Source organism: Pteronotus mesoamericanus, unplaced genomic scaffold, assembly GCF_021234165.1.
Source record: "Pteronotus mesoamericanus isolate MK-2021 breed Mesoamerican mustached bat unplaced genomic scaffold, CSHL_Meso_final contig_601, whole genome shotgun sequence".
Classification (NCBI taxonomy): Eukaryota; Metazoa; Chordata; class Mammalia; order Chiroptera; family Mormoopidae; genus Pteronotus; species Pteronotus mesoamericanus.
The window spans coordinates 673442-691667 of NW_026555215.1; the positions used below are offsets into that span (position 1 = coordinate 673442).

The 18226-nt window shown below is 37.7% G+C and overlaps 1 pseudogene; it reads right to left on the reverse strand.

Moving 5' to 3' along the window:
* Positions 1 to 676: 676 nt before the first annotated feature.
* LOC129076557 (peroxiredoxin-2-like) overlaps positions 677 to 18226 on the reverse strand; it is a 29221-nt pseudogene continuing 11671 nt past the window's right edge.

Sequence of the window (18226 nt, forward strand, 5' to 3'; positions counted from 1 at the left end):
ATCCACCCTCAGCTACATTTCAACCTAAATATTGCGTATATAATTATGGCTCAGTTCTCTCTTCTGAGCTCCAGTCGGCATATTCACCACTACCAACAATTCAACCTGGGTATCTCAAAGGCACCTAAAACTGAACATGCCCCAGACTGGCTCACAACTTCAAACTCCAGTCCTGCTCTCCCTCTAGGATTTCGTATTCCAATTTATGATACTTCCATCTTTGCTGATGTGCAATCATAAGCCTAAGGTCCATGTTTGTGGCTTTTTCCTCTTTAACTCATATCCAATCTATTAACAGTTCCTATTGATATTTTCCCCTTAATGACTCTCAAATCCTTTCTCTTCTATCCTCTTTAGTTGATAGTTGTTGTAAAATTTATCATCTCTTGATTGGGCTGTGTTTTTGTTCAGACTCTTGTCCACCTCCAATTCATTCTACATACCACAACCAGAGTCACTCTTTATTCAAAACTTAAAACTTAAATGTTTTGCTGCCTGGGTGGCTTCCAAGGATGGGTCACCATTCACCACTTAGCCAGAAATACGAGAAGGCCTGGGACTAACCCTTTAGGGTCGCAGACTGTGGAATATCAAGGGGCAAATCTGACCTTTCCTGGGCCAGCACAGGGCACCCAGGAAGGGGACAAGAGCCCAAACTTTGTGCCTGTTTGTCAGCTTAGTTGTGTTTGGAGAAGTATTCCTTGCTGTCATCCATGCTGGGTTTGATTGTGGCCACGCTGTCACTGCCTGGCTTAGCCAGCAGGACAGACTTCCCCATGCTCATCTGCGCACTGAAAGGCCTGAACCAGCCGAAGAGCTCCAACCACCGAGCGCCCCACAGGCAAATTGTTGACAGTGATCTGGAGAAGGATTCCCTTGCCATCGATGATAAAAAAAGCCCCAGTATGCAATCCCCTCATCATCCTTCAGCAGGCCTTAATCATGGGAAAAGCTTCTGGTTACATCCGCAGGGGGACGTTCAGAGGGGCCCCACCTCCCACCTTCCGGGAGGTGTTAATCCAAGCCCGGTGGGTGAACTGAGAGTCTACAGAGACCCCTAGCATCTTGCTGCTCAGCTTGCGGAAGTCCTCGGCGTGCTCCCTGAAAGTAATGATCTTTGTGGAACACACAAAAGTGAAGTCCAAAGGGTGGAAAAAGAGTACCACACATAGTCCTCTGTAGTCCAAAAGCTTTTTCTCCTTCAAGGCGCCATTCGCTACACGGGTGGCCTGGAAGTCCGGGGCAGGGCTGGGGGTGAGAGGCTTTCCGATGTGTTTCCGGAGGCCATGACTGAAAGCTGTGTAGGGAGGGGTGGGACACCCAGACCAGCAGACTAGCTGACCGGTGTTCTCAGAGACCTAAATGTAAGTCTTAGCAATCCTCTAAGTTCCTACATGGTCTTGCCTCTCTCCCCAGTCTCACTGTATCCTCTCACACCTTCTCCTCGACACTGTTTCACTTTGTAATTATATATTCGTTTGTGTATTTTTAAATTAGTATTTGAGAAAATGAACTATGTTTGAGAAAATGGACTGTATTTATTTTTGTATCCCAAGACCTATCACAGTTTGGCACATAGTAGACATTTAATAAACACTTTCTAGAAATAATAGTATAATCATATAAAAGGGAGCTGTAATTTTTTCTTCCTTAATCCTCACCCAAGGACTTCTTTATTGATTCTAGAGAGAAGAGAAAAGAGAGAGAGAGAGAGTGAGAGAGAAAGAGACATTGATGCGAGAGAGAAACATCAATCCATTGCCTCAATGTATGTGCCCCAGGAAATGAATCAAACACACAACCTTTTGGTGTATGGGAAAATGTTCCAATCAGCTGAGCTACCTGGCCAGGGTGGGGCTATAATTTTTTAAAGGAATTTTACCATTGTTTTTTCATGTAGGCTAGAGAAGGTAGTTTGGGAATTTGGGAGCTGAAAAGGGCAAGAGGGGAGATCGATAATTAGATTAAGATAGAAGATTCAACACCACGGTGGTGGAGAAATTGCCACTTAGGGATGATCTATAATGGGCCATGGTAGTAATCTTTGGGAGCAGTTGCCAGTTGACCTTTTTCTTTTTTTTGTCCTTTTGAAATTTCTGTATGATACAGATTTCCAGCAAATTAGTTAAACAGTCAAGTGTTCCTTATTTTCTCGCAAATAAAGATAAGAAAATATATATGTGTGGGGACTAATTAGAGCAACAAGAGTAAAACAACATATTAAGAGAGTAGTTAGATGGCAAGATGTGATTAGGGAGGAGATCCTAGTAGGAGTAGTCTGGAGTGAGAGATAATAAATGACAACTTGGAGAATAAATTCTCAGAAATATTTGAGAAATGACTGAATGTTTTATAGTCATACCATATATGAGTCCTAAAATAGTTTATTTGAATATTAAAAGAAAGGTATGATCCAAGGAGATTTTAAAAAAAACAGGATAATCAGCTTACACAAAGAGAAAGAATAGCCCAAGATTCAAACATTGATGGAATTGTTTGCTTAGGCAGTAGATTCAAGAATGTCATTTCACTGGCCAAATAATCACACTATGAAGATAAATGCATCAAACTACTTTAGTCTGATGCCATTAAATATTCAAATCACTTACTGATTTTCCCTTGATCTGAGTCCATGCTCACCCAGCAAACTTCTGATTTTATCTGGCTTCTCACATAAGACTAGCCAAGAGACATCACCCATCAGTATTTATGACAGTTCATTTCTCACGGTGAATTAATAAATAAATGTTCTGATTTTATCCATCGACCTCATGCATGTGTTTATTTTAAAAATGAAACCACTTTCCATTTGCTGTTGGAGTCAGTTTTGAAAGTTAACAGGTTAAGCGCTAGCCTCTGGAATGTGAAATCCTACCAAAGAAGGTCATCCTTTGGGGTCCTGTCTGAGTGGGTTCCTTTTCCAAATGATTTTCCTCTTTTTTACTTGAGCATTTTCTCTGCTAATCCACCTTACATATAAGGATATGGGTTAAAAACAGTCATTATAAAAATAAGTATAACCCGGGTCCCTTATTTTGAGAATTTATAGCCTATTTAGGAAAAAGAAACATCTTTACATATACCTTCATGTATTCAAAATATTCATTGATTGAATAGTTCTATATGTTAATGATATAGAAAATAAGTACCAGAATAAAAGTATTTTAAAAACAAAGTAAAATAACTGCATTTAAATTTTAAAAAATTGTCAACCTCAGCTGGAGAAATTAAGGAAAAACTACATGGAGGAGATTAATATTGAGTTGGAGTTGAAGGATGAGAGAGATTTCAACAAGAAGAGATTTTAGGACAGCAGAAAGAACAAGAGTAGAGGAGAACAGGGTGTGTTCAAATGCTGCAAGAAAAACAATACCACTTGATATGAGTTGACTTGTCCCCCTTCCTTTCTCCCCCAGTTCATATTTCAAAGTCCTAACTTCGGTATCTTAATATGTGAACTTATTCAGAAAGAGTGTTGTTGAAAATATACATACTTAAGATGAGATTAGTAGGGTGAGTTCTAATCCAGTATAACTGGTGTTCTTATAAAAAAAGGAGACATTTGGACACAGAGACACACACAGGAGAATGCCACATGAACATGAAGACAGCCCTCCACAAACCACAGCCAGAGGACTGGAACAGACCTCATCTTTACAGCTATTAGAAAAAACTAGCAGACACCTGAATCTGGGACATCTGGCCTCCAGAACTGTGAGACAACAAAATTCTGTTGTTTAAGCCCCCTCAGATTGTGGTACTTTGCCCTGGCAGCCTTAGCAAACTATCATGCCATTGTTGTAATAGGAGTTCCAGACATGAAAGTCCTAGGAAATAAGAGTAGATAAGTACTTGAAAGGTTTTTATTATTTTTTTTTAGAGACAAAAACATCAAGCAAATAATTCAGTGTTTTATATTTTAAAAGGGTGGAAAGAGACAGGAAAATAATTATTTGCCAATCCCCAACTAGTTAACAAGTATCATGAAACAACTTTATCTCATTTATTTCTCACAGGAAACGCTGGGGGATGTGCTATTAATATAGCTATAAACTAGACACGAGTTATCAGAATTAATCTACCCAGGCACTCGGTAAATGTGTTGAGTGAATGAATAAGTAATGGAACTGTCTTGTTTGCACTCAACCACTCAGAAGTCTTAGCACAGTGTTTTCTGCTTGGTAGGTTTTTTATAATATTTCTTGAGTAGGTTACCAAATGTCCTGACTCTCTCCAGAGTTCCTATTAGATGTAAAACATAATACATTTTCTCGCTATTTTAAGAGTTAGTATCTCAGAGAGGAAGAGCCATTTTCTCCTATCTAGCAGTAAGGTCATATACATTTTCATGTTAAAATATTGTCTTGTTTCATATGACCTTGCTATTAAGGAGAAAATAACTCCATATGTGCACTGCCTACGTACCTTATTCTCTACTTAAAGAAAATTACTTCTTTGGTTTCTAATTCATATTCTTCACTAGGACATGGAGAATAGGCCAGCATGGCTAGTCTAGGGAAATTCTTGTCTTTGGTACCTTCTCCCTATTTCTATGTATTCTGTAATGCTTTCCTCCTCCAAGCATTTGTGACCAGATTGAGTAAAAATTAGAAGGGTCTAGAAACACTCTTTTTCCCATAAAATCATCTTTTCTAAGACTCCTTTATTGTTCTTAAGCCTCATCAACTAGAGAGAGTGATAATGTAGAAGTGCCCAGATCATTATATTGAAGCAGATTCTGCTGTAATGAGACAAGAAGAGAAAGTCCTCATGCCCAGAAAAGAAAAACTACTGATTTTGCTATCCCTTTTCAAGAAGCATTATAAAATGTTGTGGCCCAGTCCACATGGCTCACCCATGTAATGTGCATTTCTGAATATTGTTGGGGTAAGAGGTATTTAAGACTAATTAATATGTAAATTCCCTTAAATAAAAAAAAAAGATTTGAACTCAAGCTGAGTTCCTTCTCAAACTGAGACCTATCTGTACCTGTGGAAGACTGGGAGGGAGACCACCACATGAGAAACTGAGAGCCTCATGGAAAAAAAAGAAACAAAATCACCTCAAGGGTGTAGAAAGTTGATGTTCTTCAAGCTAATGATTATAGAGAGTGAAGGATGATGTTAACCCAGGCATGCTGCCTATTGCTCAGGTTGACTCCAATTGTGGTCACTAAATGTTCTGAGTCCTAGGGAAAGAATACTGCCATACCATAATGAAAGAAGAGCTTTTATATAATCACCCTGGTACTGGCATAAGCAATGACTGTGGCAGCCCCAGTGAGGCTGAGAGCAGACTGAGAGCCTGTGGGCAGGAGGTAGAGCCACAGAGGAAACAGTGGGAGTCGCAGGGAGGTGTCTCTAAAGCCAGAGTGTAGGTCTTGACCAAGCAGTGCTTCCCTGTTACTCTGCAGGGGCTGTGGCACTTGAGCTGGTCATTGATGAGCATAAGTGCCTCACTGGGTTTCTGCCCCAGGGGCAGTGAGCTGGAGCTCTCAAGAATGAAGGAAAACAATACACTTTGCTGGTAGGCATGTGCTCTTTCTTTTAGCTTCCAGGGGACTTGGCTTCCTGGGGTCCCTGAGACCAGTTTGAGGGTGCTTGAAGATGGGAGTGCCTCTGAAGAGTGCGCAGTTGATAGATTAGACAAGCACATGTTTGACCTTGCCTGGCACTCTCTGCACTCCTGTCACACTGAACGTCTATTCAATCCTGAAATATGGCAGGGTTGTTCTCTCTGAAGCGCCTCAAACGTCTGCCCTCCTCTGAAAACCCTTTCTCCACGTGGCTAGACTTCCCCTCTTTCAAGTCTCAACTCAAGTGTCAGCCTTTCAGAGCAGCCCTTCCTGGGTTCTCCATCAGTCAAGATGCACCATTAATGAAACCAGTCCTGGCATGTGAAGCCTATCTGGCTTAGTAGTTTTCACATCACATAAATATGGCATTTAAAAATGAATGTCTACTATATAAGTACTATTGTTATTTATTATTGTATTTTATCATGTGTTTCCCTCAGTGAACTTAAGTTCTGAGAAGACAAGCACCCTATCTTGATTTTTCCTTTTCCATCTTTAGTGTCTAAAGAACTTGTTAATTGTATGAGTCTTAACCATACAATAAGTATACAGGAAAAGCTTGGGATACAAATGCAAGGGAATAACCTAATTTTAACCACATCTTATAAAGTGAGCATCTATAGTAAACTTGGGACTCAAGATGAATAGAATTTTTTAAGATCAAGGCATCATTATTGGGGCTCAGAGAGTGGCCTGGATTCAGGTGAGGAGCCTGAAGCACAGAGGCTTATTTGTCTCCATCCTTCTCACGGGTGATAGTGGCGCTCGGATGGCCCACCTTCCTCTTTTGCAAGGGTGCAAGAGCAGCCAGGCATGCAACCTTGGCCAGGCAGTATCTTTAATCTCACTCGAGTGGCACTAAGTAAGTACCTCCTCAAAGCATGTATGAGCCTCCCTTGCTAACATTTCTTTGTTCAGCAGTTGCCATGGCACCGACCCGCCTGGTTGACGTCTAAATATAGTGATAAAAGATTTCATCTGCTCTCAAACAACTAAAAGACAAATTGGAGGAGAAAGAAAAATAAATGTTCCTGTACCATTATTTTTTTGAGGGGGAGGATACATTTTAATCTATTATTTTTCAGATATAAGTAAGAAATTTATAGCTTTATTTATATTTAAGAAGTTATTTGTTGCATTTTCATAGTGATGTTGTATTAAAGTTTGATTTTTTAAAGCTTATAAGCTTTTTAGGAGGTAGGGTGGTGATTAACAAATAACTATGTTTTAGAATGACTATTTTAGTAATTCTCAGGTAGGTATTACATACATGAAAATAACCCAGAAGAAACATCCTGTAATAGTGGAAAACAATTAGGCTGAGGGGAGAAAATATATTATGAGACAAAAGGTGGGTATAATTTTTCTATCAAAAACCATCAGCCAACGAGAAATGAGACACTGCAGTGCTTCGTGACCATATACCATAGGACACTTCAGTTTAAAACCAGTGAAGATGACAATCAATTACAATGGTCATATTTATTAAAAGGCTAATATAAGAATTTGTTCTTTCCTCTTTCCAGAATACTGAGCAACAACTTGAACTTTGAGAGAACTCACAAAATGGGAAGCACTCAGACAGAAAAAGGAGTGGATTAAATCTTCTGAGCCCTCACCTTTGCTCAATCTGTGGACCACTGCACAGGTATGATGTGGTATAAGATGTACACAATTCCCAGAATCTTATTAACTATCTTCCTTTGACTATCTCACTCAAGGTGTGGCACCCTCGTGGGAAATTTTCATTGTTAACTTGAGCCATTACCTTTGCCATTTCCTCATTTAAACCACATCACCCCACCAGTTTTATTATATCTGCTCAGGCGTAGTTCCACCCAAAACCTTTTCCAAAAACTCCACTTTAGATCACTCATTTTCTTTAACTGCCATGTTTATAGTTTTGTCTCTCCCCAACCATACCAGTGTCCTTGATCAGTGGTTATTTCTTCATTTAAGAAGCACACATCTTAAATTGTTCATCACCCTGATCAAGTGGAAAAAAAGTATTGAAAAAAACATACATGTAAATATGATTTTAAATTGAGGCAGGTGAGAAAAAAGAACCAAATATGAAAAAGAAAACATTCACTGAAGCTTAGTGATAGAGGAGGAAATTGACTGAAGGTGATGTAGCACAATTTGTCAGGAGAGCATTCATGGAAGTTCTCAGAAATTACTATTGAAAGACTAAGATGTTATTCTGAAGACAAGGGAATCTCATGAAAGAATTTAAGCAAGAGAGTGACATAATCTGTTATATGTTCCATCACATTTCTATGAGGCAACCAGCCCAACTTTAAATATACAGTAAAGTTTATTATTCAGTCCATGTGAAGAACAGAGAGTAATAAGAATTGAACTGAGTTAGCACAGAAATACCTTTAGATAGACATGCTCAGTAGTTACCCTCTACTATTAATAAGGGAACAAACTCTAGAAAAGGCTATACAATTGCTGTGTTACATTCTTTATTCCCTCTGTTGGAAATTTTATCAACTTAAATAATTTGGTCATTTTACATGGATGGCTAGAGTTGCCAAATTTAGAGCTCAGTCACTGTTCCTAAACAAATTTTATTTTGAAGAGAAATTTTACTCAAGAAGTAATTTTTAACATGTATTTGTCTTTAAGGAGTTGAAGCAACTATGTCTCTTTCAGTTGAGGAAAAAACAACATATAAAAAGTGTATTATCTTCTTCATATGCTCTTCAAGAGTTAGCTTAGCTAAAACGATGTGATATAGTTCATCAATACCTTGAAGTTTCTCTCTAGACCTATTCAAAAACACAGATCAGCTGTGATGACTAATTTCCTTCCTTTAACCAACAAATACGTATGAAGCACCTATGTGATGTATAAGGACCTATTGTAAATGTTCTTGGAGTAAAATGCTGGGAACGGACATTATTATAGAAATGCATTAGTCTGTTATCTCTTTGCCTTATTTACCTGGACTCTTTGTGGATCTGGAATTTGATTGCCATTGTTACTGTCTTTGACTATAAAACTGAATGTTAAATTTAATTTCCATTGACCCTACAGCTGGTGTTTGGCTCACAGGGGAAGAGTCTATCATTTTCGAAATGAGTTTTTAGGTCATGGCAAATGTATTTCAATATTGATGTTTTCCATTCTCCTTTGTATCTTGCCAATCTTTAGGGTGCAACAGACCTACTATTTGTGTTCTCAGTAGCTGGGTTGTTATATAACTAACTTAATATTTTGACAGCACTTTATTTCAATGGTTAAATATAGATGCTCTTCACTAGCATCTTGAGGTAAAATCAAGTCTTACAAAAAAAAGAGTATTTTATAAGAATGACAATGAAACTTTATTTTTTTCTTTTTTAAATTATATTTTGTTAATTACTCTATTATAGCTGTCCCAGCTTCCCTCCTTTGCCCCTCTCCACCCAGCACACCCCATTCCCTCAGGCAATGAAGACCTCATTCAGCTTCAGAAGGTGAAGGAAATGTAAATTGATGCAGCTTAAGCACTCAAAATCGCTCCTGGTGGATAGTAATTATCTGCTTTATTTTTCAAATAGGGAAAACAAGGCAGCAGACTTAAAGGGTTCTGTGTTAAGTGTTCAGGATTGTGTCTGTCTCCTATACTGAACACAAATGCGACCAAAAACAGTGATAATGACAACCAACTCAGCTAAGTGCTGGGCAATGCTGGACACTGTCCTAAGTGTGTTACAGGGTGCACTTTAACAGAAGCCCTAGGAGATTGGTGCTATTTTCATCTGTTTTATAAATGAAAAAGAAATGTAACACAGAGTGGTTTAGTGTGGCAGAGCTAGGAGTGGGACTAAAGTAACCTCTGTGAAGTCTGCGTTCCTAAGCACTGCTACTGCCTCAAACCAAGAGGTGGAATTACAATGACTAGTCCTTAACTGAGCAGGGAAGAAAAGGAAAGAGGATGAGAAAGCCATCAGGAGACAGCATATAAATCAGAGGGTGCCATGGCTGGTGTGGCTCAGTGGGTTGAGTACCAGCCTGCAAACCCAAAGGTCACAGGTTGGATACCTGGTCAGGGTACATGCCTAGGTTGCAGCCCAGGTTCCAAGTTGGGGGCATGTGAGAAGCAACTGATCGGTTTCTCTCTTTCTCCCTCCCTTTCCCTCTCTAAAAATAAAATCTAAAAAAAAGACAGAGGGCAAGAGGAAGAATGATACTTTTAGCCAGGAAAAATAAAGGAGCACACAGAGAGCGAGTTGAAAGAGGCAAGGCCTAGAAACAGCACTGTCCATCTGAGGCTAGATGCACAGTTGACTTTACCAAATTACAGCCATCAAATAACATAAAGTATGTACTGAAAAAATTACTAATCACAAAAAAATGATCTGGTTCCTTGAAGAAATAAGTTGCCTAAGATACTACATTTAAATATCCATACAAAAAAATAGACTAGAATTCAGAAGAAAGGATTTCAGGAGATCTGAACAAGGACCACCCACTTTCCTCTTGCTGAGGCTCTTTCTCCCTGTGTCTGTTGAGGACCCTGGCATGTACCAGATGTGTCTGCCAATGGCCCATCCTGGGGTGGCCTGTAATGAGGGAAGGAAAGGTTTCTTTCCATGAGGAAGGAAGCAGTAGTTATTATAAGGTAGAAATGCTGTTGATTGATACATACCTAAACTGAGTTTCATGTAACCCTTTGACCTGGTTTACTTCCATTTTAAGTGAGACTAAGCTACAGCAAACCAGGGCCTTTATGTCATCATCACTTTTGCCATATGATCTGATGACACAGAAAGTTCTTTGTCCACAGCTTTGGGGTTAAATCTTACTGAAGATTAAAGCACCCACATTAGCTGTAAGATTAAAATGGGAATTATTTATGTTGTAAAGAAGTCATTGTCCCTGTTTCCAACTGCATACCTGGAGTTGATGCCTCCACAAGCATCCCTAGCCATGTGTCTAGGCGTGCAACTACTGTAGGTGATAAGTGTGGAACGGTAATAGGTTTGCACGAGGGAAACATATATGGTTAAAGAAGGTAAAGAAATAATAGTCTTTTTGAGTAGAGCAAGGGTGGTCAATAAAATCTGAGAAGGAAAATCTGGGTCATTTACAATAAAAAGCAAACTTTTTTTCTTCACAATGGTAACCTTTCCATGGGTCTTACTAAAGCAGCTTTCTAGTATTTACTTTGCACTTCTATAAAAAGAGTACACCTAAGAGTGTTTGAGCTGAGAGTCCCCACTTTGCTGTAAAAGTCTTGGGTTCTCTTTCTCTCCACACCACTCATTACCTGGCTGGCCCTATGTAAGTTATTTAAAATCTGTCCGCCTCAGTTACCTTATAGATAAGAAAGAAGTAATCGTAATGTCTCTCACAGTGTCTTTGTCAGGAAGATGACAGAAAATGCACGCAAAATGCTGACAAACCCTAGCACATAGTTCAGATGTTCACAATGATCTTGTAATTATTTACACCATCTGAGATTTCTGGCTCAACCCAGAGTACTTTAAAGAGAATTGTAAGTTTAGCATCACCAACTGCATTTAAGATCTTTTAAAAAAACGCTTAATTTTATTAAGATAAATTTTTTTTGTTGAAACATAATCCTACTTCCTGAAAAACCCTGAGCTCTTTTTTACGCTTGTCATAAATGTCAGCCGTTTGTTCTGATCTTTCTTAGCTTTTCAGTCACTGCGAAACTTTCAAAGAGTAAAATGACTCCATTAGACAATAAATTAGGGTATACATGCATCCAAACTATAGTCTTAAAACACTAGGAATTTGAGAATTACATATGAAATATTAAAAATTGAAGCCCACTTATAAAAAGATGAGAAATCTGAGATCCACAAAAGATAGACAATTGCCCATGATCCCATCACCCTGTTGACTGTGACCTATCCCAAGGTTTGGCTCCCGTAGCTCACTTCTTGAACAGACCTACATCATTCATGTTCAGGAGACAAGTGTTCACTAAATGTCCCATTTTGAGTGTTCTAAAATTAGAAACAAATCAATGAAGAGCATTGTTCAAGATTTTCAGACAGATAAAACAATTTCTTAAGGCTCACTTTCCTTATTTTAATGAAAATATATTTAGCAAGTTAAAACCTGCCTTCCAGTTCACTACATCTCAGCCAGTGGCAGATCCAGTGTAGCCCTGAGAATGACATAGTGCCTGCTGACCTTACTTAGAGAGTGTATCTATAAATGATCAGCAAGTAAGACAACTTAAATGATTGCTGTCTTTACTAGAGTAATTTTTGGATATTGTGATGTCAATTGTACAATTTTAGAATTGAAAAGAAAAGCAGACACCATTTCTCCAGTTCATTCCTTTTACAGATTAGGAAACAGAGCTTTAGAAAGGCCTAATGCTCTACAATAAAGACTTTGCATTTTATGTTTAAGTAAAAGTACTGAAAGTAGTAATGGTAATAGTACATTCCTAAACAAGAGCTCAGTCGGTGAGTCTATTAAAGTAATTTAAAATGTCATCATCTTCAAACATTGGCATTTTGGTATTTTGTCTCAAAAGTATGCTAAATGTGATTGGGAGAAATAATTGGCCTTAAGAACGGCAGCCTTGGGTACTGTGCCTCCTTCTCCTTCTGTGAAGAGTTTAAGAAAAGGGAATCCTCGACTCCTTGCCTTGCCCTGTGCTGAAGTTTCATTTGAGTAGACCAGGTGGAAAACAGTTTCCATCATAAGTAGTTATACTGGTCACGTACTACCCTAAGTAGCAAGTGGTTACATGCTACTCAAATATGGTTTTATTTTAATATTAAAGCCAGAACCAATTGAAAAAAAATTTCTCAGATTGACAAGGCACCTAAGGATTTTCTCCCCCACTGAGATTTTAGGAATAAAACCCCACTCCATGGAGAAGTCATTCTATGGTCCAAAGGGAATAGAACATCTTGCTCTGGGCTCAATCTGACTTCGCAACATCACTTTTTTTTTTTTTTTGTAATAACCCTTTCCATGGCTCACTTTTTACTCTAAATAACAGCCCTCATAACCAATGGGGAAAATAATTTTTTAAGAGTCTTTGGAGCACTGGGAAACACGATAGGAGAATTTGCTGAATTGATAATCGTGGCTCTTTTTTTCCACATTAATTCTACAAGCCTAACAAAAATTTCAGGGAAGAATGCATCATAACTGGAGCAGCAGGACATGCTAAGTGAGCAATCGCAGAGAGGAGTAGTAAAGCTAGTACATCTGGCTTAAAAATGTTTTTCCTATAAGAAGGAGCTCCTACCCTTTGTGACAGCATGAATGGATCTGGAGAGCATTATGCCAAGTGAAATAAACCAGGCGGTAAAAGATGGATACTATGTGATCTCACCTACAAGTGGAACCTAACCAACAAAACAGATAAGCATGCAAAATATAACCAGCAACATTGAAAGAAAGAACAAACTGACAGCAACCAGAGGGGAAGGCGGGGGGGAATAATGTGGGAAAGAAGGAGGGGAGTCCTCAAGAAACATGTATAAAAGACACATGTACAAAGCCAAAGGGGGTTGGGATCAAGGGGGGGAGGTGGGGATGGACGGGGAGGAGGGAAGTGGTGGGGGGGACATGGAGACAACTGTACTTGAACTACAATAAAAAAATATTTCTCCTATAAATATAAATGTATAGAATACACATCTTTTTAAAAAAATATTTTATACACACTGATGCACATATCAAAGACTATGGAATCTCTCCTGTATGTTATTTTATTTTACTTTATTCTATTCTATTTTTGGTTTTAAGCAGTGGTTATCCACTCTTTCTCATTTACTGTCCACATGTACATATAATATTCTTCTGGTTAAGAGGGCAGAAAATACATTATCTCTTAACTCAAAGCATTTGATTTTGCTTTTGCCCTTAATTAATTGACTAGCATATATGTCAACTTTAGTATAATCACCATCATCTGGCTGCTCACATACCTTGAAAGCCATTTCACCGATGTGCCCAGTCTGCTGGTCAAAGAAACAATTGGGTTCCTTTGTAAGAAAACAACCAGAATGACAGGCCTCAATGACAGACCTCATTTGATCTAATCAAAAGAAAACCTAAATCCATTCAGACTTTCTTCAAAGAATGACAACCTAATGAAACCTAGATCAGATTTTTTAAAAGGATATCTGAATAACCCTGGCTGGGTGGCTGGGTTGGAGTGCCATCCTGCACACCAAAAGGTTGTGGGTTTGATTGTAGGTCAGGGCCTATGCTTTGGTTGCAGGTTCAGTCTCTTGTGGTTGGAGCATGTATGGGAGGCAACCGATCAATGTTTCTCTCTGCTTCTACCTTCCTCTCTCTCTAAAATCAATTAACATATCCTTGGGTGAGGATTAAAAATAAAAGTATGTAAATAATGCTGCAATGAACTTAGGGTGCTTATGTTCTTTCAAATTAGTTTTTTGAGTTTCTTCAGATAAATTCCCAGCAGTGGGATCACTGGGTCAAAAGGCAGATCCACTTTTAAGTTTTTGAGGTATCTCCATATTGTTTTCCACAGTGGCTGCATCAGTCTGCATCTCCACCAGTAGCGCAGGTGGGTTCCCCTTTCTCCACATCCTGGCCAGCACTTGTTGTTTGTTGATTTACTGATGATAGCCTTTCTGACAGGTGTGAGATGGTATATCATTGTGGTTTTAATTTGCATTTTGCTGAGACTTAATGATGTTAAGCATCACGGTAAGTGAAATAAGCCAGTCAGAGAAGGACAAGTACCATATGCTTTCACTCATATGTGGAATCTAATGAACAAACTGAACTAAAAAGCAAAATAGAGACTGACTCATAGATAGAGAGCAGGATGACAGCTAAGGGTAGGGGGAGGTTAGGGGGTGGAGGGATTGAGCAAAAAGGTAAAAGGACACATGGACACGGACAACAGTGTGGTAATTGCTGGGGGAGAGGTTTATAAGGGGACTACATGGTAATGAAAAAATACAATTGAAATTATTTTTGAAAAGAAAAGAAAAAATAAAATAACAAAAAAATTAAAGGATGTCTGAATTTAAAACGAAGGCATAATCAAGTAAGTAAGTAAGTCATTCACACGGAAATGCCACTTTCCTGTAGACTGCCTGTCGCCCTTGTATGGATGATACTCTCCTCCCTTTCCTGTCTTATCCTGGCCTCCAATCCTCCAAGCCTTCCCCTTCCTTATGTTTTTAGCTGGTTTAGATTTTGTTAATGCTTTTTTGTTTGTTTTAGTTTAGTTTAACAGACATTTATTTCTTTACTTCACCATCTTCTACACACAAAGTAGATGGTTTAAGATTTTTGAGTGGAAATAAATTTAGATTGTAAGAGGTTTTATGAGTCTGATACATGTTTTCTGGAAATCATTTGACTGAGCCTTTTAAGACCACTGATGGCTCCAGACAGACGAAAGGCTTAGTAATGCTTTTTAAACCTAACTCAATTATCATTTATTTTTGATAGCTTTCCCTGTTCACACCCAAATTTACCTCTCAGCCCTATTAATTCTTCTTAGTGCTGTAATTCCCAGCTGCCTTTGCATACCTCTGTCAGAGCTCTTCCTCAGGATATCACAATTATGTTTTAGTATGGCTTACTAACTCACTAGAGTTGTAAGTCTCAGTGCGTGGTTCATAAATGAGTGCATCGTAATCAATTATCCTCAGGTGTGATAGGATCTGAGCTAGGTCATAGTCTAGATATAATAAAACATATCTTATTTATATGTGATCTACCAGTATTCATTTTCAAATAAGTTTCCAGGAAGATATTTATTTGCATTAAACTTTGAGAATAATGTGGAAACAACGCACTCCATGAAGGCAAAAAATATTTATTTATATTCCCAGGATCTTAGTATAGTGACTGGCATACACACACACACACACACACACACACACACACACTCACATATGTATATGTATATGTATATATACACACACATGCACACACAGAGGTCTGGCACAAATAATGCCCCTTTTTATTATGAAATCTTTTATTACAAAATTATAAGCATGCAATTCTGTAACATAACAATATCACACTTAAGCATACAGCCTTGAGGATGATGCTGCCATTTCAGTAAACTTGGGGATCAGAGCACTAAACCAAAGAGAATTATTCTTGAGCTTTAAAATCTAACAAGATTTGCCTTGCTAGATTTTGGAATTTCTTGGGGCCTATCACTCTTTTCTTTCTTCCAATATCTCTCTATGAATTTCCCACCATGGCATTTTGGAAATACATAATTTGTATGGTTTCACAGATTCACAGCAGGAGAGGAACTTTGTCTCAGGATGAATCATACCATGAATCTCACCAATATCTGATTTATAAAACATTTAGGTTAGACTTTGGATTTTAGACTTTAGAGTTGATGTTGAAATGAATTAGGACTTTGGAGGTCATTGGAATAGAATGAATGTATTTTGCATGGGAGAAGGTCATAAATTATAAGGTGTAGGGTGAAATGTTTTAAACTGAGTGTTTATGTCTCCTTAACATTCATACATTTAAGCTCTAATCACCAGTGTGGTTGCATTTGGAGATGGGACCTCTAGGAAGTAATTAAGGTTAAATGATGTCATAAGGGTGGGGCCTTGATCCAATTGGTTAGTGTCCTTGCAAGAGGAGATATCAGAGAACTTGCTCTCTCTCTTTGCCTGCTCAGTGAGTGAGAAAGGCCCAGGTGAGCAGACAGGTAGAAGGTGATCATCTATAAGCCAGAAAGAGAGGTCTCACCAGGACTCAATTCAGCTATTACCTCAACTTCGGACTTTTAGCATTTAGAACTGTGAGAAAATAAATTTCTGCTATTTAATCTACCCAGTCTGTGGTATTTTATTACAATAACCTGAACAGACTAATGCACCAAATAAAAAAGACACTCAAATTACAAAAATCAAGACTAAAAAAGAAATGATTCCATAGAAACTAAAATAATTATAAGGAATTACTAAGAAAAACTGCATGTCAACAAATCTGATAACTTTGATGAAATAGACAAATTTCTAGAGAAACAAAAAGTATCAAGAAAAAGTGGAAAATCTGGACAGATCTATAATAGAGATTGAATTAGCAATTAAAAAAAGCTACTTATAGGTCCAGATGGCTTCACTAATGAGTTCTACCAAACATTTAAAGAAACACTAATGCTTATATTTCATAAACTCTTCCGAGACATTAGAAGAAAAGGCAACACTTCACAGCCCATTCTATAAGCCAGTGCTACCCTGATACCAAAACCAAAAAAAGATACCTTAAGAAAATAAAACAACACAATAATTTTCCTTAAAGAGATAAATACAAAATTGTCAACAATATACTAGCAAATCAATTCAAGCAATATATCAATAGAACAATACACCATGACCAAGGAGAATTTACCACAAGAATGCAAATGTTTAATGTTTGAAAATCAATTAATATAATACACCATTTTGATAGAATAAAGGACAAAAATGACATGATCAACTCAATATATGTAGAAAAGGCATTTGACAAAATTCAACACCTTTCCTTGATTAAAAAAAGAATTCAACAAACTAGGAATAAAAATAAACATTCTCAACCTGGTAAAGGACATCTATGAAAAACTATAGCAAGCATCATACCTAATAACGAGACAGAAAGCTTTCCCCTAACATAAAGAAGAAAACAAGGATGTCTGTTCTCACAAGTTCTGCTAAATAACTGTGGTGACTACTTATCCAAGACTATTTGGCAAGAGAAAAAAAATGGCATTCAGATTGGAAAAGAAGAAGTAAAATATATCTATTTGCATAAGATATAACTTTATATATAAAATTATAAGGAATCCAATTTAAAGAACTACTAGAGGAATAATGTCAGGAAAAATGTTAGAATAGGTAGCTAAAGGGCCCATCTCTCCACACACATATAAAATCATGAAACAAAGGCTGTCTGAATCAACTTTGTCATAACTTTGGAAAATAGTCAAAGGTTTACAGTAACCAAGTAAATAATGAATCAAGAAAAAGATAATTTTGGCCCTGGATGAGTAGCTCAGTTTGTTGGAGTGTTGTCCTGATGCACCAATGTCACGGGTTCAATTCCTTGTAAGGGCATATACAAAAATCAACCAATAAATGCCTAAATAAGTGGAACAACAGGTTGATGTCTCTCTCTTTTTCCCTCCCTTCTTCTCCCTTTCTAAAATCAATAGATTATAAAAAGTAAAAAGATAATTTAAATGCAGTGAGAAAGATTTGTAGTATTTTTACTTGACCTTGGCACACCCCTTCCTTGGTGAGCACACAATGTATAAAACTAAAATATGCCACAATAACATCATGAGAGGGTAGAGCTATATAGAAGCAAAGTTTTTATGACATTCAAGCTAAATTAGTATCCATTCAAGCTATATTATTATAAATTAGGATGTTAATTGTAATTCCCAAAGTAACTAACTACTAAGCAATAACTAAAAAATAAAGTGAAGAGATTAAATCGCTAATTAAAATCTCCTAACAACAATGAAAAAAAGTCCGAGGCCAGATGGCTTCACTGATAAATTTTATCAACCATTTAAAGAATAATTAACACAAATCCTTCAAAGATTCTTCAAAAAGAAAAAGTGGAAAAGGAGGGAACAGCTCCTAACTCATTCTACAAGATCAGTATTACCATGATACCAAAGTCAGATAAAGACACTGCAAGAAAACT